This window comes from Phyllobates terribilis, unplaced genomic scaffold (genome assembly GCF_046119375.1).
Source record: "Phyllobates terribilis strain yellow unplaced genomic scaffold, ASM4611937v1 Scaffold_8__6_contigs__length_399053987, whole genome shotgun sequence".
NCBI lineage: Eukaryota > Metazoa > Chordata > Amphibia > Anura > Dendrobatidae > Phyllobates > Phyllobates terribilis.
In genome coordinates, this window is record NW_027362768.1 from 93,106,711 (window position 1) to 93,132,742 (window position 26,032).

Here is a 26,032-nt window from a genome sequence, read left to right on the forward strand (position 1 = left end):
AAATAAAGGATTTATTATTAAAAAAATTGGCGTGGGGTTCCCCTTAATTTTAGGCTCTAGCGGAGGTTAAGCAGACAGCTGGGGCAGGTGTTTGAAGCCTGGGAAGGGGGTAATACCCACGGAGCTTCCCAGGCTACTAATATCAGCCCCCAGCTGAATACATAGCCTTTACTAGCTATTAAAATGGGGGACCCCCCCAAAAAAATGACGTGGGGTCCCCCCTAATTTAATAGCTAGCAAAGGCTAGGCAGACAGCTGGGGGCTGATATTAATATCCCAGGAAGGGAGCCATGAATATTGGCCCCCTCCCAGGCTAGAAACACCAGCCGTCAGCCGCCCCAGAAATGGCGCATTCATAGGATGCGCCAATTCTGGCACTTAGCCTCGCTCTTCCACGCTGCCCTGGTGCGGTGGCAGGGGGTAATAGGGCTGGGGTTGATGTCAGCTTATAATGCCAGCTGACATCAAGCCCAGGTTAGTAATGGAGAGGCGTCTATAAGACACCCCCATTACTAACCCCATAGTCAAAGTTACAAAAAACACAAACACCCAGAATAAAGTCCTTTAATTGAAATAAACACATAATTCTTTATTGTTCTAAATTAAACCATACTTACCGTCACGCCCATTCCAGCTGAAGCCAACGATCTCCTGTAATAAAAATAAAATAATAAAGCAACCTCATCCTTACCTTTCCATGGTTCCCACGACAGCTTCAGCTCTGCTACATCGAGATGACAGGCTGGACCGCAGCAGAACGCCGCCATCCAGCCTGTCATCCCGCAGACACTGAGAAGAGCAGGCTTGCTTGCGCTCCACATTGTCTCTCTGTGACGGCATAAAGATGAGCCGAGGTCATGTCCAATGAACTCGGCTCACCTCATGCACGTCACTTCCAGCGTGGGAGAATTCTCACGCTGAAGCGCTGAGTGCAGGAGAATTTTCCCATGCTGTCAGTGAGGTGGATGAGGTGAGCTGAGTTCATTGGACATGAGCTCACCTCATGCACGTCACTGACAGCGTGGGAGAATTCTCCTGCACTCAGCACTTCAGCGTGAGAATTTTCCCACGCTGTCAGTGACGTGCATGAGGTGAGCCGAGTTCATTGGACATGACCTCGGCTCATCTGGATGCTGTCACAGCGAGACACTGAGGAGCGCAAGCATGCCTGCTCTTCTCAGTGTCTGCGGCATGACAGGCTGGATGGCAGCGTTCTGCTGCGGTCCAGCCTGTCATCTCGATGTAGCAGAGCTGAAGCTGTCGTGGGAACCATGGAAAGGTAAGGATGAGGTTGGTTTATTATTTTTCTTTTATTGCAGGAGATCGTTGGCTTCAGCTGGAATGGGCGTGATGGTAAGTATAGTTTAATTTAGAACAATAAAGGATTGTGTGTTTATTTCAATTAAAGGACTTTATTCTGGGTGTTGTGTTTTTTTTAAATACTTTACTAGAAATTCATGGCGGTCATGTCTAATACTGGCGTGACCCCATGAATTTTGGGCTTGGGGCCAGCTGATAATACCAAGCTGGCCCTAACCCTTTTATTACCCAGTGAGCCACCGCACCAGGGCCCTGGATGAGTTGGGTACAGCGCCAGAAGATGGCGCTTCTATGAACGCACCATTTTCCGGGGTGGCTGCGGACTGCAATTTGCAGCGGGGGGGGCGCAGAAAGCTTGGGCCTCCCTGCGCTGCAGATTCCATCCCCCAGCTGCCTAGTTGTACCTGGCTGGACACAAAAATAGGGCGAAGCCCCATGTATTTTTTTTTTAATTATTTCATGAAATTCATGAAATAATTAAGAAAAAAAGGCCTTCCCTATATTGTTGTGTCCGGCCAGGTACAAATAGTCAGCTGGTGGTTGGGGGCAGCCCGTTCCTGCCTGCTGTACCTGGCTGGGCACAAATATAGGGCGAAGCCCCACGTCAATTTTTTTTAATTATTTCATGAAATTCATGAAATAATTAAGAAAAAAAGGCCTTCCCTATATTGTTGTGTCCGGCCAGGTACAAATAGGCAGCTGGTGGTTGGGGGCAGCCCGTTCCTGCCTGCTGTACCTGGCTGGACACAAATATAGTGCGAAGCCCCACTTCAATTTTTTTAAATTATTTCAGGAAATTCATGAAATAATTAAAAAAAAATTGACGTGGGGCTTCGCACTATATTTGTGTCCAGTCAGGTGCAGCAGGCAGGAACGGGCTGCCCCCAACCACCAGCTGCCTATTTGTACCTGGCCAGACACAACAATATAGGGAAGCCCTTTTTTTCTTAATTATTTCATGAAATAATTTAAAGAAAATTGACATGGGGCTTCGCCCTGTTTTTGTGTCCAGCCATGTACAACTATGCAGCTGGGGGCTGGAATCCGCAGCGCAGGGAGGCCCAAGCTTTCTGGGCCACCCCCGCTGCAAATTGCAGTCCGCAGCCACCCCGGAAAATGGCGCGTTCATAGAAGCGCCATCTTCTGGCGCTGTACCCAACTCATCCAGGGCCCTGATGAGGTGGCTCACTGGGTAATAAAGGGGTTAGGGCCAGCTTGGCATTATCAGCTGGCCCTAAGCCCAAAATTCATGGGGTCACGCCAATATTAGACATGACCACCATGAATTTCTAGTAAAGTATTTAAAAAAAACACAACACCCAGAAAAAAGTCCTTTAATTGAAATAAACACACAATTCTTTATTGTTCTAAATTAAACCATACTTACCGTCACGCCCATTCCAGCTGAAGCCAACGATCTCCTGAAATAAAAGAAAAATAATAAAGCAACATCATCCTTACCTTTCCATGGTTCCCATGACAGCTTCAGTGTTAGAACCTTGCTGTTAGGTTTTTTTTCCTTTGCTGGTCACATGACCTTGTTGGCCTATTTAATCCTGCTCCGCCCTTCTGGCTTTGCTGGACTTCATTGTATATCTACTTTCTAGCTAGCCTGTGCTCTGTATCTAACTCTGTTAGTTTGCTTGGTCTACGGACCTCTATGTTCTATATATTTTGTTTGTTCGTCTGTCTGCTACTATTTCGGTTAGGAGGTGTCCCATATTCCTCCCAGTCCTTAGTACTTGTAGGGATTCCCTCCCCACATCTATAGGTCTTCGTACAGACTAGATTAGGACTTTAGCAGGTCTGATCGCAGGATCAGGTTCCCTGTTACATCGTAGGGATTCAGCTGAGTCTCATAGTAGGGACAGATCTCCTCTCTTTCCTTAGCTTTGGTAGCAGAACATAACAGTAAGTCCAGCCAGCAAATTCTCTAAGGAAAGATTTTTCTGTTCCATCATGGTGTCGGTTCAGGATTTGGCTCATCGCCTGCAGGGACTCTCTCTGGAGGTGGCCGAGCTCCGTCAGCACGTGAGTAACTGTCCTGGAGCACATTTTTTGGAGCCTAAGGTTTGTTTGCCGGATTTGTTTTTTGGTGAACACCGAGAATTTTTTTCATTTAAAAATGCTTGCTTATTGTATTTTCGTTTGAGACCTAAGTCCTCTGGGGATGAATCCCAGCGCGTAGGGTTCATAATGTCACTTTTGCGCAAAGAGCCTCAGGAGTGGGCTTTTTCTTTGCAACCTAGTGATTCATGCTTCAGATCAGTGGATAGTTTTTTTTCTGCTTTGGGACTATTATATGATGATCCTGACCGTGTCGCATCAGCTGAGACTGAGTTGAGACGTCTAAAACAAGGATCGGGTAATGTGGAAAAATATTGTACACATTTTCGTCGTTGGTCCACTCAAACAGGGTGGAACGATTCTGCTCTGAAAAGTCTATTTCTTGCTGGGCTCAGTGAAAGGGTTAAAGACCTGCTAATTGCTTATCCTACACCTGAAGATTTGCAACAGGCTATGCAATTAGCTATACGGGTGGATAGAAGACTGCGTGCTAGGGTTAATGAGAGCAAATCCTCTGCTATGTCAGTTTCTGGTTATGATAATGTGTGTACTAACAGTGGTGAACCGATGGAGATTGGATCGGTGGCACCTCGCTCTCAAGAAAAAGACCGTCGTTTTTCGCAAGGCTTGTGTTTCTATTGCGGAAAATCTGGTCATTTGATTAAAGGCTGTGAGCTTCGTATGAAGAAAGAAAAAAAAATGGTCAGTCACGCCCGTATTGCCTGTTTAAATTCCAAGGGTATATTTTTAGCTGCTTCCACGATTGCTCAGGAAAAATTAATGGAATTTCGGGTGTTTGTTGATTGCGGGTCTACACTGAATGTAATTGATGGGGGATTCGTGGAAAAACTCAATTTAAAACCTGAACCTTTGTCATCCCCCATTGCTGTGGTTTCTGTGGATGGCTCCCCTTTGAAGAATATTACTCTCAAGGTCAGTGAATTTCCTCTCACTATTAATGGTGTTCACCATGAGAAATTGGATTTGGTAGTGTTGAATAACTTGCCTTCTCCAGTAATATTGGGTTTGCCCTGGTTAAAATTTCACAATCCTGTACTGGATTGGTCTACCAGTGAAATTAAATCCTGGAGCCATAAATATTATGACAAGTGTTGTAACGGGCGTATTGCAGCTTTGGATAGGGGAGAATTGCCTGTTCCTATTCAGGATTTTTGGAGAGTTTTTTCTGAGAAGGAATCGCAGGTTTTGCCTCCCCATAGAGACTATGATTGTTCTATTGAATTTGTCCCTGGAGCGACTCTTCCTAAGAGTCGTTTATTTAACCTTACTATTCCTGAGAGGAAGGCTTTGGAGGAATACATACAGACAAGCTTGGCCGCCGGTCACATTAGGCCCTCTAAGTCTCCTGTGGCGGTTGGATTTTTTTTTGTAAAAAAAAAGGACGGCGGTTTACGTCCTTGTCTGGATTTTCGTGAGATTAACAAAATTACGGTACGCAATCCTTACCCACTGCCATTGATTCCTGATCTGTTTAACCAGTTATTGGGGGACAAGTGGTTCTCTAAAATTGACCTTAAGGGGGCATACAATCTGTTGCGCATGAAGGAGGGTGATGAATGGAAGACTGCTTTTAACACTCCTGTGGGTCATTTTGAGAATCTGGTTATGCCTTTTGGTCTTACTAATGCTCCTGCATTTTTTCAGAATCTGATTAATGACATCCTTAGACCTTTGATCGGTAAAAATGTGGTTGTGTATTTGGATGACATTTTGATTTATTCGCCAGATCTGGAGTCTCATTGGCGGAGCGTGCGTGAGGTATTACAGTTATTAATGGACAATTCGCTTTTTGCTAAGCTGGAGAAATGTGAGTTCGCTGTACAGAGAATTAGTTTTTTGGGCTACATTATCTCCAGCAAAGGTTTTGAGATGGATCCGGTTAAGGTTCAGGCTGTGCAGGAATGGCCTAGGCCTATTGGTTTGAAATCGATACAGAGGTTTTTGGGTTTCGCCAATTACTATAGAAAGTTCATAAAAAATTTTTCTAGTATTGTCAAACCTCTGACTGATCTCACCAGGAAAGGTGCTGATGCGGTTCAGTGGTCTTCTGAGGCCATTGAAGCTTTTGTGTATCTCAAGGAGAGGTTCACCTCTGCTCCCATCCTTATGCAGCCTGATGTTACTAGGCCGTTTTTGGTTGAGGTTGATGCTTCCTCTGTGGGGGTTGGCGCAGTATTGTCTCAGGATAACGGGGATGGATTACATCCCTGTGCCTTTTTTTCAAAAAAATTTTCGGAGACTGAATTGAATTACGATATTGGTAATCGGGAATTATTGGCTATTAAACTCGCATTTGAACACTGGCGCCACTTCTTGGAAGGTGCGGAATTTCCCGTTCAGGTTCTTACGGATCATAAAAATCTGATATATCTTGATGCTGCCAAGCGCCTGAATGCCCGTCAGGCTAGGTGGGCACTGTTTTTCTCGCGGTTTAATTTCTCCGTTACTTACATCCCTGGTACTAAGAATGTTAAGGCGGATGCCTTGTCTCGCAGTTTTTCTCCCATAGTCGGTGCTGAGAAAGAGGAAAACATTTTACAAGAAGGTGTTGTGATAGCTGCTTTAGACTCCGTTTTGGAAGATGAGATTCTTAAAGCTCAGGAGAATGCCCCATCTAACACTCCTCATGGGAGGTTGTTTGTGCCTGAGACCTTTAGGAGAGATTTGTTTGTTGAGTGTCACGAATCTCGGTTGGCAGGTCATCCCGGAATCTCTGAGACCAAGAGACTGGTGGGTCGCAGTTTTTGGTGGCCTGGATGGCAGAAGGAAGTCATTAAGTGGGTGCGCCAATGTACTATATGTGCTAGATCTAAGTCCTCACATACTCCTGCTGCGGGGTTGCTTTGTCCTTTGGAGGTCCCCAGTGCTCCTTGGACACATTTGGCTATGGACTTTATAACTGACCTTCCCCCCTCTGAGGGTTTTACTGTCATCTGGGTGGTCGTGGACCGTTTTAGCAAGATGTGTCACTTGGTTCCCTTCGTCAAACTGCCCTGCGCTAAAACTCTCGCTAAGGCCTTTGTCAAGGAAATTGTCAGATTTCATGGCGTTCCTACTGACATTGTTTCTGATAGGGGTCCTCAGTTCGTGGCTCGTTTTTGGCGTGCCTTTTGTGACAGGTTGGGAATTCATTTGTCGTTTTCGTCCGGATATCATCCTGAATCTAATGGCCAGACAGAAAGGAAAAACCAGGATGTTGAGCAGTTCTTGCGTTGTTTTGTGGCAGACAATCAAGAGGGGTGGTCTGAGTTTCTGCCACTTGCCGAATTTGCTCTGAACAATCATACATCTTCTTCTGCTGGTTGTTCGCCTTTTTTTTGTTGTTCTGGGAGACATCCGTCGTTTGGGTCGTTCTCCAAGTTGGGATCTGCCGTGCCTGAGGAGGAGAATTTTTCCGGTGATTTGGAAAGAGTTTGGACGGATGTGCGTGGTAATCTTCAGGAGGCCAACAGAAAATCTAAAGACTACTTTGATAGGAAACGACAGGAGGTTTTGTTCGCTGTTGGTGACATGGTTTGGTTGTCCTCTAGGAATCTGCGGTTGAGGATTCCTTCTAAGAAATTGGGTCCCAAGTTTGTAGGGCCCTTTAAGGTGCTTCAGGTTGTCAACCAATCTGCTGTTAGGTTGGAGGTTCCTACCTCCTGGAGAATTAATCCGGTCTTTCATGTCTCTCTGTTAAAAAAAGCTGTTGTGTCGGATGGTGACGCCTCTGCCTCTGTTCCTCCGGTGGTGGAGGACGGGGAATATGAAATTTCTCGCATCCTTGACTCTAGACGGTATAGAGGTAGTTTGCAGTATCTTGTGGCCTGGAAAGGTTTCGGACCCGAGGATAACTCTTGGGTGAGGTCAGATGATGTTTCTGCGTCCAGACTTATCAGAGCGTTTCACAGGAGATTTCCTGATAAGCCTGGTCCTAGGGGATCCGGAGGATCCTCTTAGAAGGGGGGGTACTGTTAGAACCTTGCTGTTAGGTTTTTTTTCCTTTGCTGGTCACATGACCTTGTTGGCCTATTTAATCCTGCTCCGCCCTTCTGGCTTTGCTGGACTTCATTGTATATCTACTTTCTAGCTAGCCTGTGCTCTGTATCTAACTCTGTTAGTTTGCTTGGTCTACGGACCTCTATGTTCTATATATTTTGTTTGTTCGTCTGTCTGCTACTATTTCGGTTAGGAGGTGTCCCATATTCCTCCCAGTCCTTAGTACTTGTAGGGATTCCCTCCCCACATCTATAGGTCTTCGTACAGACTAGATTAGGACTTTAGCAGGTCTGATCGCAGGATCAGGTTCCCTGTTACATCGTAGGGATTCAGCTGAGTCTCATAGTAGGGACAGATCTCCTCTCTTTCCTTAGCTTTGGTAGCAGAACATAACATTCAGCTCTGCTACATCGAGATGACAGGCTGGATCGCAGCAGAACGCTGCCATCCAGCCTGTCATCCCGCAGACACTGAGAAGCGCAGGCTTGCTTGCGCTCCACAGTGTCTCTCTGTGAGGGCATCCAGATGAGCCGAGTTAATGTCCAATGAACTCGGCTCACCTCATGCACGTCACTGACAGCGTGGGAAAATTCTCCTGCACTCAGCGCTTCAGCGTGGGAGAATTCTCACACTGAAGCGCTGAGTGCAGGAGAATTCTCCCACGCTGTCAGTGACGTGCAGGAGGTGAGCTGAGTTCATTGGACATGAGCTCACCTTATGCACGTCACTGACAGCGTGGGAAAATTCTCCTGCACTCAGCGCTTCAGCGTGGGAGAATTCTCACGCTGAAGCGCTGAGTGCAGGAGAATTCTCCCACGCTGTCAGTGACGTGCAGGAGGTGAGCTGAGTTCATTGGACATGAGCTCACCTTATGCACGTCACTGACAGCGTGGGAGAATTCTCCTGCACTCAGCGCTTCAGCGTGAGAATTTTCCCACGCTGTCAGTGACGTGCATGAGGTGCGCCGAGTTCATTGGACATGAACTCGTCTCATCTTTATGCCGTCACAGCCAGACACTGCAGAGCGCAAGCAAGCCTGCGCTTCTCGGTGTCTGCGGGATGACAGGCTGGATGGCAGCGTTCTGCTGCGGTCCAGCCTGTCATCTCGATGTAGCAGAGCTGAAGCTGTCGTGGGAACCATGGAAAGGTAAGGATGATGTTGCTTTATTATTTTTCTTTTATTGCAGGAGATCGTTGGCTTCAGCTGGAATGGGCGTGATGGTAAGTATGGTTTAATTTAGAACAATAAAGGATTGTGTCTTTATTTCAATTAAAGGACTTTATTCTGGGTGTTTGTATTTTCTTTTAACTTTGACTATGGGGTTAGTAATGGGGGTGTCTTATAGACGCCTCTCCATTACTAACCTGGGCTTGATGTCAGCTGGCATTATAAGCTGACATCAACCCCAGCCCTATTACCCCCTGCCACCGCTACAGGGCAGCGTGGAAGAGCGAGGCTAAGTGCCAGAATTGGCGCATCCTATGAATGCGCCATTTCTGGGGCGGCTGACGGCTGGTGTTTCTAGCCTGGGAGGGGGCCAATATTCATGGCACCCTTCCTGGGCTATTAATATCAGCCCCCAGCTGTCTGCCTAGCCTTTGCTAGCTATTAAATTAGGGGGGACCCCACGTCATTTTTTTGGGGGGGTCCCCCATTTTAATAGCTAGTAAAGGCTATGTATTCAGCTGGGGGCTCATATTAGTAGCCTGGGAAGCTCCGTGGGTATTACCCCCTTCCCAGGCTTCAAACATCTGCCCCAGCTGTCTGCTTAACCTCCGCTAGAGCCTAAAATTAAGGGGAACCCCACGCCAATTTTTTTTTAATAATAAATCCTTTATTTTAATACTAAATGACAAGTACAGTAACCAACACTATCACTGTACTTCATATATATGTGACTGACATGTTTCTATCTATCTAATCTATGTGTGAAGCTCTATTCTGTCTGTTATAAATTGTCGGGTACAGATGCTGAATTGCCGGCCGGCTTTTTTAAAGAGTCGGTGCATGAAAACACTATTATTTTTTTTAATAAATCCTTTACACTAAATGACAAGTACAGTAAGCAACACTGTCACTGTACTTCATATATATGTGACTGACATGTTTCTATCTATCTAATCTATGTGTGAAGCTCTATTCTGTCTGTTATAAATTGTCGGGTACAGATGCTGAATTACCGGCCGGCTTTTTTAAAGAGACAGTGCATTAAAACACTATTATATTTTTTAATAAATCCTTTACACTAAATGACAAGTACAGTAAGCAACACTGTCACTGTGCTTCTTATATGTGTGACTGACATGTTTCTATCTATCTAATCTATGTGTGAGGCTCTATTCCTTCTTGTCTAAATTGTCGGGTACCGGTGTATGCCGCTGCTGAATTGCCGGCCGGCTTTTTTAAAGAAAGCGTCTTCTGAGCAGTTTGTCAGCTTTTGGACACCTTTGAAGGTGTTTTCTATGTGTTTCTATGTGTTTTTGTTTGCCTGCCATTGGTTTTAACGGTGTTCGACGGTGTTCTAAGGTGTTCGACGAACAGTTCGACGAACAGTTCCTCGAACATCCCGGTGTTCGACGAACCGAACCGAACCCGAACACTACGGGGGTGGCTCAACACTATTAATAAGCTGTAATTATTTAGAGCAGTAAACCCTACTATTCAGACCTCCCTTGCAAAACACATAATCCACAATAAGATCTATCAACCTGCTTGCAGACAGTTTCAACAATGTATTCTATTTTTTCTAGACTACAACCCCTGACAAAAATTATGGAATCACCGGCTCGGAGGATGTTCATTCAGTTGTTTAATGTTGTTGAAAAAAAGCAGATCACAGACATGGCACAAAACTAAAGTCATTTCAAATGGCAACTTTAAGGCTTTAAGAAACACTAAAAGAAATCAAGATTAAAAATGTGGTACTCTGTAAGAGTAATTTTTTTCAGACCAAGCAGAGGGAAAAAATTATGGAATCACTCAATTCTGAGGAAAAATATATGGAATCATGAAAAGCAAACACACAAAAGAACACTCCAATACATCACTAGTATTTTGTTGCACCACCTCTGACTTTAATAACAGCTTGCAGTCTCTGAGGCATGGACTTAATGAGTGACAAACAGTACTCTTCATCAATCTGGCTCCAACTTTCTCTGATTGCTGTTGCCAGATCAGCTTTGCAGGTTGGAGCCTTGTCATGGACCATTTTCTTCAACTTCTGCCAAAGATTTTCAATTGGATTGAGATCCGGACTATTTGCAGGCCAGGACGTTGACCTTATGTGTGTTCTTTCAAGGAATGTTTTCACAGTTTTTGCTCTATGGCAGGATGCATTATCATCTTGAAAAATGATGTCATGACCCCAAACATCCTTTCAATTGATGGGATAAGAAAACTGTCCAAAATATAAATGTAAACTTGGGCATTTATTGAAGATGTAATGACAGCCATATGTTATGATCTGCAACATGTACTAAGGAAAGATAGGGGAAAGCTATCCCTACAGTAAGACTAAGCTGAATCCCTACGATATAGCGGGCTGCCTGTTCCTAGCGAACAGACCCGCCTTAGTCCTTAGTATTAATGGAGGGGTCCCTAAAAGAACTAAGGACTGGGACAAAAATGGGACACCTCCTAAACAGAAGTTGTTGCAGAACATAAAAAGACAAACTGACAAAAAGGTACTATAGATCCCAGAAGGACCAAGCGAACTGACAGAGAAAGGCACCGAAGCACCTGGCTAGAGAGACAGTCAAACACTGGAGTCCAGCACAGCCAGAAGGGCGGAGCTGGAATATAAAGTCAGATGGTCACGTGACCGCAAAACACAAGATGAAAAAAACAAACAGGAGGGTTCTAACACCATCTCCTCAGTGCCTTTACCTGACATGCAGCCCCATATCATCAATGACTGTGGAAATTTGCATGTTCTCTTCATGCAGTCATTTTTATAAATGTCATTGGAACGGCACCAAACAAAAGTTCCAGCAACATCACCTTGCCAATGCAGATTCATGATTCATCACTGAATATGACTTTCATCCAGTCATCCACAGTCCACGATTGCTTTTCCTTAGCCCATTGTAATCTTGTTTTTTTCTGTTTAAGTGTTAATGATGGCTTATGTTTAGCTTTTCTGTATGCAAATCCCATTTCCTTTAGGCTGTTTCTTATAGTTCGGTCACAGACATTGACTCCAGTTTCCTCCCATTCGCTCCTCATTTGTTTTGTTGCGCATTTCATGTTTTGCAGACATATTGCTTTAAGTTTCCGGTCTTGACGCTTTGATGTCTTTCTTGGTCTACCAGTATGTTTGGCTTTAACAACCTTCCCATGTTGTTTGTATTTGATCCTGATTTTAGACACAGCTGACTGTGAACAACCAACATCTTTTGCAACATTGCGTGATGATTTACCTTCTTTTAAGAGTTTGATAATCCTCTCCTTTGTTTCAATTGACATCTCTGGTGTTGGAGCCATGATTCATGTCAGTGCAACAGCTCTCCAATGTGTGATCACTCCTTTTTAGATGCTGACTAACAAGCAGATCTAATTTGATGCAGGTGTTAGTTTTGGAAAGGAAAATTTACAGGGTGATTCCATCATTTTTTCCTCAGAATTGAGTGGTTACATAATTTTTTCCCTCTGCTTGGTCTGAAAAAAATTACCCTTACTGAGTACCACATTTTTAATCTTGATTTCTTTTAGTGTTTCTTAAAGCCCTAAAGTTGCCATTTGAAATGACTATAGTTTTGTGCCATGTCTGTGATCTGCTTTTTTTCAACAACTTTAAACAACTGAATGAACATCCTCCAAGCCAGGCGATTCTATAATTTTTGCCAGGGGTTGTATATATTAACCCCTTAAGGACAGAGAACCTTTTTCCTTAATGACCAAGCCCCATTTTTCAATTCTGACATGTATCATTTAATGTTGTAAAAACGCTAGAATGCTTTAACATATCCCAGTGATTCGAATATTGTTTTTTCATGACACATTACACTTTAAGTTAGTAGTAAATTTAGGCCAATAAAATTTGCGATTATTTATGAAACTATCAGAAATATGATGAAAATTTAGAAAAATATGCTATACTAAAACTTTGAATTTTTATGCCTGCATAGCAGATAATTATATCAAACAAAATGTTTACTAAATAGCATTTCCAATATGTCTGCTTTATGTCAGCATAATTTTTCTAGCAATCTTGTATTATGTTACGATGTTAAAAGGTTTAAAAGTTTAGCAGCATGCATACATTTTTTCAAGAAGACTTACAAATCCTATTTTTTTTTTTATAAACCAAATCAAGTTTGAAATGACTTTGAGGGACCTACAGTATTTATTGAAAAACCCTCAAAAGTGAAACTATTTTAAAAACTACACCCCTTAATGTATTTAAAACTGCTGTCAGAAATTTCGCTAACCCTTTAGGCGCTTCACAGGACTTAATACAAAGTGGAATATAAATAAAAAATTATATTTTTTCCACTAAAATATTGCTTTAGACTCAAGTTTTACAGTTTCCGAAGGGCTAATAAGAGAAAATTAACCCCACAATTATTACACAATTACTCCTAAATGCACCAATACTCCATATCGAAAGCTACTGTTTTGTCATGCAACAGGGCTTGGAAAAGAAGGAACATCATTTGGTTTTTGGCACTAAGTTTTGGCTGTGATAAACTGGGGACACCATGTCACATTTGCAGAGCTCCTGAGTAGCCAAACAGCATAAACCCCCTACAGGTGACCGCATTTTGAAATCTGTACATCTCAAAAAATTCATCTAGAGGTGTAGTAACCAATTTGGACCCACAGCTGCTTCACAAACGTTTATAATATTGGGATGCAAAAATGAAAAATTAAATTTTTATCACAAAAATCTTTCTTTAGCCTTTTTTTTCACATTTTAGAAGGATAATAGGAGAAGAGGGACCAACTAGTTTGTTGCGCAATTTCTCCTGAATATTGCAGTTTCCCATATGTGATTATATTTTGCTGCATAGTCATGTCACATTTGCTGAGTCCCCTAGGTGCCAAAACAGCCAAAACAACAAAAAAATGCATACATCCCTTTAGGGATAAAGATGTTCACAACACCAGATTGCTCTTAGGAGCAAATAGATCCCAGAATAAGAGATATTAAAACATGACTTTTATTTATTTATTTTTAAAAATGGTCATTATAATTGAGGTTAAAGTTGTTGCAGCAGAGATCTTATACACACTGCTGAAAAAATAAAAGGGAACACTCAAATAACACATCCTAGATCTGAATGAATGAAATATTCTCATTGAATACTTTGTTCTGTAGAAAATTAAATGTGCTGACAACAAAATCACACAAAAATCATCAATAAAAATCAAATTTATTAACCAATGGAGGCCTGGATTTGGAGTCACCCCCAAAATTAAAGTGGAAAAACACACTACAGGCTGATCCAACTTTGATGTAATGTCCTTAAAACAAGTCAAAATTAGGCTCAGTATTGTGTGTGGCCTCCACGTGCCTGAATGACCTCCCTACAACACCTGGGCATGCTCCTGATGACCTTCCGGATGGTCTCCTGTGAGATCTCCACCCAGACCTGGACTAAAGCATCCGCCAACTCCTGGACAGTCTGTGGTGCAATGTGACGTAGGTGGATGGAGTGAGACATGATGTCCTAGATGTGCTCAATCGGATTCAGGTCTGGGGAACGGGTGGGCCAGTCCATGGCTTCAATGCCTTCATCTTACAGGAGCTGCTGACACACTCCAGCCACATGAGGTCTGGCATTGTCCTGCATTAGGAACACAGGGCCAACCGCACCAGCATATGGTCTCACAAGGGGTCTGAGGATCTCATCTCGGTACCTAATGGCAGTCAGGCTACCTTTGGCGAGCACATGGAGGGCTGTGCGGCCCTCCAAAGAAATGCCACCTCACAACATTACTGACCCACTGCCAAACAGGTCATGCTGAAGGATGTTGCAGGCAGCAGATTTCTCTCCACGGCGTCTGCAGACTCTGTCACGTCTGTCACATATGCTCAGTGTGAACCTGCTTTCATCTGTGAAGAGCAGAGGGCGCCAGTGGCGACTTTGCCAATGCTGGTGTTCTGTGGCAAATGCAAAGCGTCCTGCACGGTGTTGGGCTATGAGCACAACCCCCATCTGTGGACGTCAGGCCCTCATGGAGTTGGTTTCTAACCGTTTGTGCAGACACATGCACATTTGTGGCCTGCTGTAGGTCATTTTGCAGGGCTCTGGCAGTGCTCCATCTGTTCCTCCTTGCACAAAGGCAGAGGTAGCGGTCCTGCTGCTGGGTTGTTGCCCTCCTACGGCCTCCTCCATGTCTCCTGGTGTACTGGCCTGTCTCCTGGTAGCGCCTCCAGCCTCTGGACACTACGCTGACAGACACAGCAAACCTTCTTGCCACAGCTCTCATTAAAGTGCCATCCTGGATGAGCTGCACTATCTGAGCAACTTCTGTGGGTTGTAGAGTCCGTCTCATGTTACCACGAGTGTGAAAGCACAACCAATATTCAAAAGTGACCAAAACATCAGCCAGAAAGCATTGGTACTGAGATGTGGTCTGTGGTCCCCACCTGCAGAACCACTCCTTTATTGAGGGTGTCTTGATAATTGCCAATGATTTCCATCTATTGTCTATTCCATTTGCACAACAGCATGTGAAATTGATTGTCAATCAGTGTTGCTTCCTAAGTGGACAGTTTGATTTCACAGAAGTTTGATTTACTTGGAGTTATATTCTGTTGTTTAAGTGTTCCCTTTATTTTTTTGAGCAGTGTATTATTGTTTCAGACCTCAAGAGGTGCCAGATTTCAAATCAACAAGTCTCATTGTGTATCCACACTCAAGTGTCACAACTGCAACCTCTGTTCACACTGTACTAATTAGGAATCCCTATTGTTGCTAACTAAAGGGATTTCTACTGCATTCTAAAAGACATGTATAGCCACCCCAACAAGTTTTACTTTTACAGGCTTCCTCAGGGGGCTGGGGCTACAATGTATTTTAATTTTTAGCTCCTGCAAAATGGCTGCGACGTGTGCGCAGTAGCATCTATCGGCAAGCAATAACTGCTACTGCGCATGCGCGGGAGCCAGCGCCATTTTGCTGCATGTTAATTTTTTTCCTTACCCCCACATAGTAAATGCATTATGGAAAATAGGAGGCAGGTCACTGAAGGATTAGTGACCTGTCATAAGCGAATACAGATGCATATGTAAGCAGAGCACCACATAAAGCCCCATCCACAGGCCTGCCCCGAAGCACCGAAATCTCATTAACTTTGAACTGCAATCAAAGATTAAAAAAAACTACAGGACGGATTTAACCAACCAAGGTATCATTTTAATCAGTGTATCGGCGCCTACCTGACAGTGTATGTAGTTTACTGAGCACAATCCTACTGACAGGTTCACTTTAAGTAGTTTTGACTTGGAAAACCTCAGAGGGTCTATCGGTGCCTTAAAGAGTTGGGTCACTACAATGACAGCAATACCAGTTTTAGGCTATGTGCCCACGATGCAGAAATGCACCGGATTTTTCCTGAGCATTTCTGCATCTCCCTGGTAGAAAAAATGCATGCGGATTTTACATGCATTTTTTCAGCCAGGGACAAGCGTTTGTCATGCGTTTTGCACATGCGATTTCGCATTCGGGTTGTCAAGCGCTTTCCAAGAGATTTTAGCTTCACTTGGAAAAGTGCTTGACAACTTGGTCACGCTATATAAATCCATGCAACAGGCATGGATTTTATATAGTGTGACCAAGTTAGCTAAAAAAAATAATAAAAATGGTAAAAAATAAAAAAAAACATTATACTCACCTTCCGATGGCCCCCAGTCTCCTTCTCCGGTCTCCCCGGTGGCCCGTGGTGGTGTAAAAGGACCTTCCATGACGTCATTTAGTCATGTGACAGGTCACGCGACCGCTGGCGTCGGCGGTCGCGTGACCTGTCACATGACTAAATAACGTCATGGAAGGTCCTTTTACAAAATCGCGAGCCTCCGGAGAGCCAAGACGTACCGGCTAGAAGACCGCGGGCCATCAGAAGGTGAGTATAATGTTTTTTTTATTTTAAATTCTTTATTTTTTACAGGTACTATGGTACCCAGGTCTAGATGAGAGTCTCCTCTTCTCCAGACTCGGGCACCATCCGCACATTGAATCGCTTAATATCCGCATGTGTACATGTAGTCATGCGAATATTAAGCGATTCAATGCAAGTCAATGGCGGCAAAAACACTGCGCTTACGCAAATTAATTGGTAGTGCTGCGGATTTCTCCGCAATAATAATCCGCAGCGGAAATTTACGCAGCATGTGCACAGCACATGCGGATTATGATTGGGGAACATTGCAGACCTTCTACCAAGCGTTTTTTAAGTGATTCTGCAGTGGAATTTCCGCAGCGGAAACTCTTAGAAAACGCATAGTGGGCACACAGCCTTATATAGCTTTTTTATGGTTTGCTACTTTTGCTATATTCTGAGAGCCAAAACTTTTTTTCACGTTTCCGTCAACAGAACTGTACGAGGTCTCGATTTTTTTTGCAAGATGAGATAACGTCTTCAGTAATACCATCTTTTTATATATGTATGTGTGTACAGTACAGACAAAAAGTTTGGACACACCTTCTCATTTAAAGATTTTTCTGTACTTTAATGACTATGAAAATTGTACATTCACACTGAAGGCATCAAAACTATGAATTAACACATGTGGAATTAACAAAAAAGTGTGAAACAACTGAAAATATGTCTTATATTCTAGGTTCTTCAAAGTAGCCACCTTTTGCTTTGATGACTGCTTTGCACACTCTTGGCATTCTCTTGATGAGCTTTAAGAGGTAGTCACCGGAAATGGTTTTCACTTCACAGGTGTGCCCTGTCATGTTTAATAAGTGGGATTTCTTGCCTTATAATTGGGGTTGGGACCATCAGTTGTGTTGTGCAGAAGTCTGGTGGATACACAGCTGATAGTTCTACTGAATAGACTTTTAGAATTTTTAATATGGCAAGAAAAAAGCAGCTAAGTAAAGAAAAACGAGCGGCCATCATTACTTTAAGAAATGAAGGTCAGTCAGTGCGAAAAATTGGAAAACTTTGAAAGTGTCCCCAAGTGCAGTTGCAAAAACCATCAAGCGCTACAAAGAAACTGGCTCACATTTGGACCGTCCCGGGAAAGGAAGACCACGAGTCACCTCTGCTTCTGAGGATAAGTTTATCTGAGTCACCAGCCTCAGAAATCGCAGGTTAACAGCAGCTCAGATTAGAGACCAGGTCAATGCACACAGAGTTCTAGCAGCAGACACATCTCTACAACAACTGTTAAGAGGAGACTTTGTGCAGCAGGCCTTCATGGTAAAATAGCTGCTAGGAAACCACTGCTAAGGACAGGCAACAAGCAGAAGAGACTTGTTTGGGCTAAAGAACACAAGGAATGGACATTAGACCAGTCGAAATCTGTGCTTTGGTCTGATGAGTCCAAATTTGAGATCTTTGCTTCCAACCACCGTGTCTTTGTTCGACGCAGAAAAGGTGAACGGATGGACTCTACATGCCTGGTTCCCACCGTGAAGCATGGAGGAGGAGGTGTGATGGTGTGGGGGTGCTTTAGTGGTGACACTGTTGGGGATTTATTCAAAATTGAAGGCATACTGAACCAGCATGGCTACCACAGCATCTTGCAGCGGCATGCTATTCCATCCGGTTTGCGTTTAGTTGGACAATCAATTATTTTTCAACAGGACAATGACCCCAAACACACCTCCAGGTTGTGTAAGGGCTATTTGACCAAGAAGGAGAGTGATGGGGTGCTACGCCAGATGATCTAGCATCCGCAGTCACCAGACCTGAACCGAATCGAGATGGCTTGGGGTGAGCTGGACCGCAGAGTGAAGGCAAAAGGGCCAACAAGTGCTAAGCATCTCTGGGAACTCCTTCAAGATTGTTGGAAGACCATTTACGGTGACTACCTCTTGAAGCTCATCAAGAGAATGCCAAGAGTGTGCAAAGCAGTCATCAAAGCAAAAGGTGGCTACTTTGAAGAACCTAGAATATTAGACATATTTTCAGTTGTTTCACACTTTTTTGTTAACTATATAATTCCACATGTGTTAATTCATAGTTTTGATGCCTTCAGTGTGAATGTACAATTTTCATAGTCATGAAAATACAGAAAAATCTTTAAATGAGAAGGTGTGTCCAAACTTTTGGTCTGTACTGTATATATATATATATATATACAGTGCAGACCAAAAGTTTGGACACAGCTTCTCATTTAAAGTTTATTCTGTATTTTCATGGCTATGAAAATTGTACATTCACACTGAAGGCATCAAAACTATGAATTAACACATGTGGAATTATATACTTAACAAAAAAGTGTGAAACAACTGAAAATATGTGTTATATTCTAGATTCTTCAAAGTAGCCACCTTTTGCTTTGATGACTGCTTTGCACACTCTTGGCATTCTCTTGATGAGCTTCAAGATCGCCAGAGAGAATCAAAGATGATTTGTCCTGGCTTGGCTAGCTGAATTTCTCCAATGTCCAGAACAACAGTGTGTATTAAACTGCCTCTGTGTGATTTCTTGCCTTGACAATTTAAAGCAATTACGCCGGAATGTGGTAATGGACCTCATTTTGCATTAAGGAGTTAAAAGAAAAGTAAAAACATCAAAACTGTGATAAGTGTATATCAAAAAGACGCCTAATACTATATATCTCATACCTATGCTGGCATATAGAGAGGTTTTACATTAGACATAGGACCATCCTGATTGAGTACACCTTGTCATAGTGGGATGGCTTTTATGTTTTTTTTTATCAAAACAATGTCAGCCAAGTATCCTATGTTATTTACATGTACTATTACTATTAGTATTTACTTACTATAAGGTATATGCTCATTTTGTTTTTATCATAGGTTATGCTTGTTTATGGCCACAGTGTGAATGCGCACCTACACATTGTACTTATACCAACATGTGCTCACTTCTTTGGTTTTGCTTTAGTTTTCTGTACTTTACCCGTAAAGGGGCATGGTTCCCCCTTTTTTGGACTGTGCATTTAGTTTATATAGCTTTCCATAAGCAGGTGTTTAGACAGTAATACCTGGGTCCTGCTCTGCTCCCTGTCTATTGAGGCCTGTTGGTATATAGAGAGGTTTTACATTAGAGATAGGACCATCCTGATTGGGTACACCTCGTCACAGTGGGATGGCTTGTAAGAACAAAAAAAGTGTCAATTAATTACCTTATGTTATTTTCATATACTATTACTACTCACTCATTGCAGGGTATTTGCTTATTTTGCTTTTATCCTAGATGTTATATCTGTTGATAATGGAGCCATGGTTAGCTAAAATGGAAACTTCACTTTAAATTTTCATATCCCTATAAAGTCATTTGACAAATGCCCTGAGAACATGAATAATATCAACAATGAATCACATTCTTATGTGGTATACCACACTGAGATGCATATATGGTGGAAATTACCTTGGAAACTCTATTAGAAATCATTATATGCTCATATATTTTTCACAACAAGCTCCATGCAGGACAAAAAAATCTCTTTTTGTATAACATGTTTCCCGCAGGCACAGATATTAGCTACCAACTCACCAACTCACATAAAATATCAAACAGGATGTCCATTACCAAGTATTACTGAGAACACATTTTTCGTGATTGTTGGTGCTGGCAGTGGCAAGCACATATTTCCACATTCGACAACACAATTTGTTTACTGTCAAGTTTCTCAATTTCTCCATGAGGTTGTACAATGTAGAAAAGCCTATTGTTCAGAATTAAAGTAACAAATTCTTTAAATGCTTTGAACATTAACTCCTTATCGGGAAAGCCTGTTTTCACCCATTTTTCAAAATCTGACATGTGTCACTTTACATGCTAATAACTTGGAAATGCTCCTTCAAATCCCAATGATTCTGAGCATACATTTTGTTACACCTTGTTCTTCACGATAGTAGTAAATTAAGGTTAATAAGATTTCCATTTATATCAGAAATTTGACAAAAATTCAGAAAAATTAACAATTTTCAAACTTGTAATTTTTATGGCTTGAAAACAGATAGTCATACCATACAAAATAGTTAAAAAACACAGTAAAAGTTACCACATATCAAATTTGTATCAGTTTTTACATGTCCTTTTATTTTGTTAGGATTTTAGGAAGGGTTTCAAGCTTAGAAGCAAATTAAATTTTTTCTTTCAATAAAATTTAAAAAACCTATCCTGTAAGGACAATTTCACTTTTGTAGTGACTTTATGCTCTTATGCAGTAGGTAAGAAAAAAAACACTACTGCACCTATTGAAGTATTCATCACTGCATTCTGGAAATACGTTAACCATTCAAACTTCACAGGAGTGAAATGACATCCATCAGTAGAATCAACCCTCTTAAGCCATCTTTACGGGCATGTAGATCATAGGAATTTGAATAAAATGATACCTTGATACCTGCGATCTGATGTTTTATTCCACAGTAGTCCACATTTTTCTTAATATGTAAATGAGCTGTTAAGTCCTATGTCCCGAACATAGATCTCCCTGAGAATCTGCCTCTACAGATTATTTTAAATAAAAAGGGGCGTTACCAGTGTGAGACATGTAATGACTGACAGTGTGCTCTCCTGATCTACATGTCAAATTTAAAATGAGTCAGATTCTCAGGGAGATCTATGCCCAGCTCATAGATCTTAATAGGTCATTTACATATTAAGGCAAACGTGAATTGAATCGCAGATATCAAGTTATTTTTTTATTCTTTGACCTACATGCCCATGTAGATGGCTTAGGAGGGTTGATCCTTTTGAAAGATTCCCTTTAATGCAATGTGAAATTAAAAAGTCAAAACTTTAAATCTTTCAACTAAAATGTTGCATTAGGCTCAAATATTTTCATGAGAAAAAATGTACCCCAAATATTGTTATGCAATTTCTCCCAAACATGGCGATACCCCACATGTCATTGGAATTTACTGTTTATACTCTCGACATGGCACAGACGGAAAGAATTGCTATTTGACTTTTTGAATGCAAATTTGTAAAAGATTGTAAAAGCCATGTTACATATGCAGAACCCAAAGTGCTGAAACAGCAGAAAATACTCTACAAATGACTCTATTTTGGAAATTACATCCCTCAAAAGAATTCATCTAGGGGTGTGGTGACCATTTGAACCAACTGGTGTTTCACAAAAGTTTATAAAATTAGGAAATGAAAATGAAAAATTACTTTTTTTCCAGTATAAAATTGTTTTAATCCCCAATTTTTGTTTATTTTTGCAAAAGATAGCCGCAGGGTTAACATTAGGGGATTGGGAACTGGCAATTCTCCAGGGTCCCCACATGCTGAAAGGGGCCCTCTGCCAGTGCTATGCTGTAAAAGCAGGTAAGGGACCTTCTACAGGGTCACAAGAAATGAAGATAGAGCACTTCAGTGGTTGTGGACGATGCTACAGTGAAGTTTTAGTTACCTCCTGAAGCAGCTACACCATTACACCAGCTCCACAGTTACCATCTGTGTTTTTTTATTTTTTTCTATCCAATGACATTTCCTTTGAATCTGTCAGTATGCACTAGGGATTCTCAAATGGGACGTCATCAGGGAATGGCACTGCGGTCACTGCTGCAGCTGCTGTCCCCACCCTGAAGAGGAAGGACATCAGGGTTGTCCTTTTCAGAAGCTAGTCAAGTCTCTGCTATATTGAGCATGTGTGTATATATAATGTGTATATGCCTGCTGTGTGTGTGTGCACATATGTGTATAGATTTGTGTATTTATTGTCACGATTCCTCCACTCAGTGTGGTGTGGCTGAGCTGTCAATATTGTGATAGACAGCTCAGTCATCCAATCAGTGTTGTGAATGACAGCATAGTCGCCCAGTCAGGGCTGGGGCGTGCTGGGTTTCCTACAAGTATCTCGAGTTCTGAGTGATTTTCTAGCTATTTAGCTGGCTGTTTGCCTCTGATTACTGCCAGTTGTAGCCTTAGCTCAGTGGTGCATGTTTGCCTTGTTCTTCAATGTTCTGTCTCTGATCTATTGTTGCCCAACCTTGGACCTTGCCTCTGACCATCTGTTTGCTTAGCCCCTTTGTCTTGATCTGCAATACTTCCTGGAATTTTGACCTCAGAATGTGACCTGACTACACCTTTACCTTACCCCTTAGTTTATGACAAGCCGTCTTGGTATCTGACCCTGGACCTCTTGACAACCCAGCTTTGCATCTATGAGTAGTGACTAGCATCACATTTATAAACCAGATGTCACACTTTATCCTAAGTCATATGACAAGGCTTGTTAGAAAGTCGATATTGACTTTTAGGATTGCTACTTCCTATAGGTGTCACTAGAGTTCCAGTCATCTTCCTTTCTGAAGAGATAATTTGCATTTATAATGTGTAAATGCCTTCTGTATGTGATGTGCTGGCGTGTATGTTTGTTATTTAATGATGTGTATGTTAGATACTGGTGTTTTGTTGTAATGCTAAGACGTTAAAGGCCATCAGGAACCCATATTGATAGCCTGTTTTTAAAGAGCCCTTTAAGACATTCTTGTCTTTAAAGACCCCTTTAAGATATTAAACAGTAATAGTTTAGCTTTGTATCTTCTGTAATTTTTCTAACACCTGGAGGCTGCAATATTTAATGAGAACGATGTATGCTTATATTATTGCATAGCACTTTAGTGGGAAAGTGCATGATTATATTATCATCCAATTACTGCATAGTTTCGGTATCCATGTTTGGTGAGAAATGATATGTTTATAGTATGGTAAAACATTCGGTACCAGGAGTTTTTGGTATGTTTCATCCGGTGACGTATTTGTCCGGTGTAGATTGACATCTGAAGAGCTGGCCACTCAGAAGAGAGATACCATATTGGACAAATAGAATTTGTTAGAGTTTGTGTAACACTTGGTTGTGCAAGCATTTGTTTCTAAACAATATATCAGTTGGGGAAGACTTCAGCTAAGACAGAAACCTGTTAACCTGTGGACTGGAGGGGACGCCCATGTGGGTCCACAGTGTGGATATCCCAGGAATCGCTCTGTCTTCGCTGTTTGCTGGACAGATGATGTGTACGGTTCCTGGTGAAGTTTTCTTTCTTCCTGTGTAGTGTACAGTGTAAGTACTTATACTTACACTGCACACTACACATATACTGATTTATATTATGCAAAAGTGTATGCAATATCACACTATTTCTTATTTTCTGTAAACATTTCTGTAATCATTTAATTATAATAAAAATTAATCGCCTTCTTTAAAGCCGTATCCAAGCCCTTTAAATACTTTGCAAAACAATGTGTGTGTTATATACTGATGTGTGTTTAATATATTTATGTGTGCAATATACTTATATGCAATATATTGATGTGTGTGCTTTTTACTGATTTTTGTGTTATATACTGATGTGTATGACTTGATACTGATGCGTGTGTTATATATTGATGTGTGTGTGTGCCATGTACTGAAGTGTGTGTTTTATATACTAATATGTATGTGTATTATTTACTGATGTGTGTGGTATATACTGATGTGCGAGTTACTGTATATACTCATATGTGTATGTTATTTACTGGTGTTTGTTTTATACTGATGTGTGTGTAATATATTGAAGTGTGCAATATACTGATGTGTGTGTTATATACTTATAGGTGTGTTGTACATTGATTGTGTGTTATATACTGAAGTATGTGTGTTATACAGTATTAAGATGTGTGCGCGTGTTTTATATACTGATGTGTTTGTTATATACTCTGTGTTATATACTGGTGTTTTTGTGTGTTACTGCATATACTGATGTATGCAGGCTTGGACTGGCCCACAGGAGAACAGGAGAATCCTCCGGTAGGCCACCATTCTCTTATATGAGCAGTACTTGGCACAATATACTTGAATCACTACATACAGACAAAGGCAGCATCTTATTCATCTAACAATCTACATAGTTCATTGTTATACATATTTGTGATTGTGAATAATGTCACAGTTGCATGTAGCTGAAAAGTGGGACCCTGGAGTTGGTTACTGGTGGGCCCTTGGCACCCTAGTCCAACACTGGATGTTTGTGTTATATATTGATGTGTATGTGTGTTATTTAGTGATGTGTCTGTTTTATACTGGCATGTGTTATATAGTGGTGCAGGGGTGGACATATCATTGGTGTAGCCTCGCAGAAGCCCAAGTGGTAAGGGGGCCACTACCACCTCCAAAACAGGTGAAATTGTGAATTATGATGAGTTATTGGACTGCAAAGGGCTCGAATATTGTTCTTGCACAGGGGCCCTCTCTTGTGTGTTCCTACCCGTGTACTGTTGTGTGTGTTTGTAATATATTGATTTGTGCAATATTATATACGAATGTGTATTATTTATTGATGTGTATATGTTATGTACTTGTGTGTTTTATATACTGGTATGTGTTATATACTGTTCCCACTGGGGAAACACCTGTCTAACTAGTCTCCAGGGCGGCTCAGACCTCAGCTGCTTTTAAAGAATGATTTTAAGATTTTCAGTATTTCAGAGTCAAACTTACCTGGCTGATACCATACAGCCGTGGATCGGGCAGCATATATCATCTGTCAGGTTCACTTTAAACATCATAAAAACATAATCATCAGACAGAATAGCCAAAACACAATGTGAATGGCCCCTTACATGAAAATTACCCTAAATATTACAGTAAACCTATCAACAATTGGCTAAAATTAGACTGGTGTACAAATGAAATTTGTGCTAGAGGTTGTTTCTGTCAAATGTCCTAGTATTAGGAGTTAGAGCTAAGTGCATGCCTCCATTTTTCTTTAGAAAAAAATTGCAAAAGTCTTTCTTTCTGCAAATAATGGTAAGACATGGTACATCGGTGTAATAAAATCATGATTGAAAGAAGTAAAAACTACCGATTTAATTCACATTATATGCATTGTGTTTGGATCACAATCCTCTGAAAGAAAAAGTTTGACGTAAGTCTACTTATTAAATTAATGGTGATATTAGCTTTAAATTAGTAATTTCTTCCTTCAGTGGCCCATCAACAGAGGGGACTAACATTTACACCTAAAATATCACACAAATTAGGAAATGTTTTTCTGTTAAAAATATGGTGATGCTGCATTTTTATGTAATTAATACAATAGGGCAACAAGCTCAATGTCTATATAATCGGTAGAGATGATTGGTTAATGTGAAATTTGAATTTGCCAGGTTTGACAAATTTTTCCCAAAATTTGATTTGTGCAAATCGCAGGTGCTCCAATTCTGTGGTCTGTTGGGACTTTATCCAACCTAATTCAGTTTCTAATGCAAACACATCTATATATATAATCGTCTTATCCCGTCTGTCTGTCTGTCTGTCTGTGTGTCTGTCTGTCCAGGAAATCCCGCGTCGCTCATTGGTCCGGCAGCGGCCAATCAGTGCCGCAGGATTTCAGAAAAAAGATGGCGGTCGTTAGCGGCTCGTCTGCGGGACGGAGCTGAGCGGCGATGCAGCCGGGAGATGACCGGTGCGAGGCGCTCATCTCCCGGCCGGTACCAGCAGAAGGACCCCGACCGCCGGACCCATCTGCGGGACGGAGATGCAGCCGGGAGATGAGC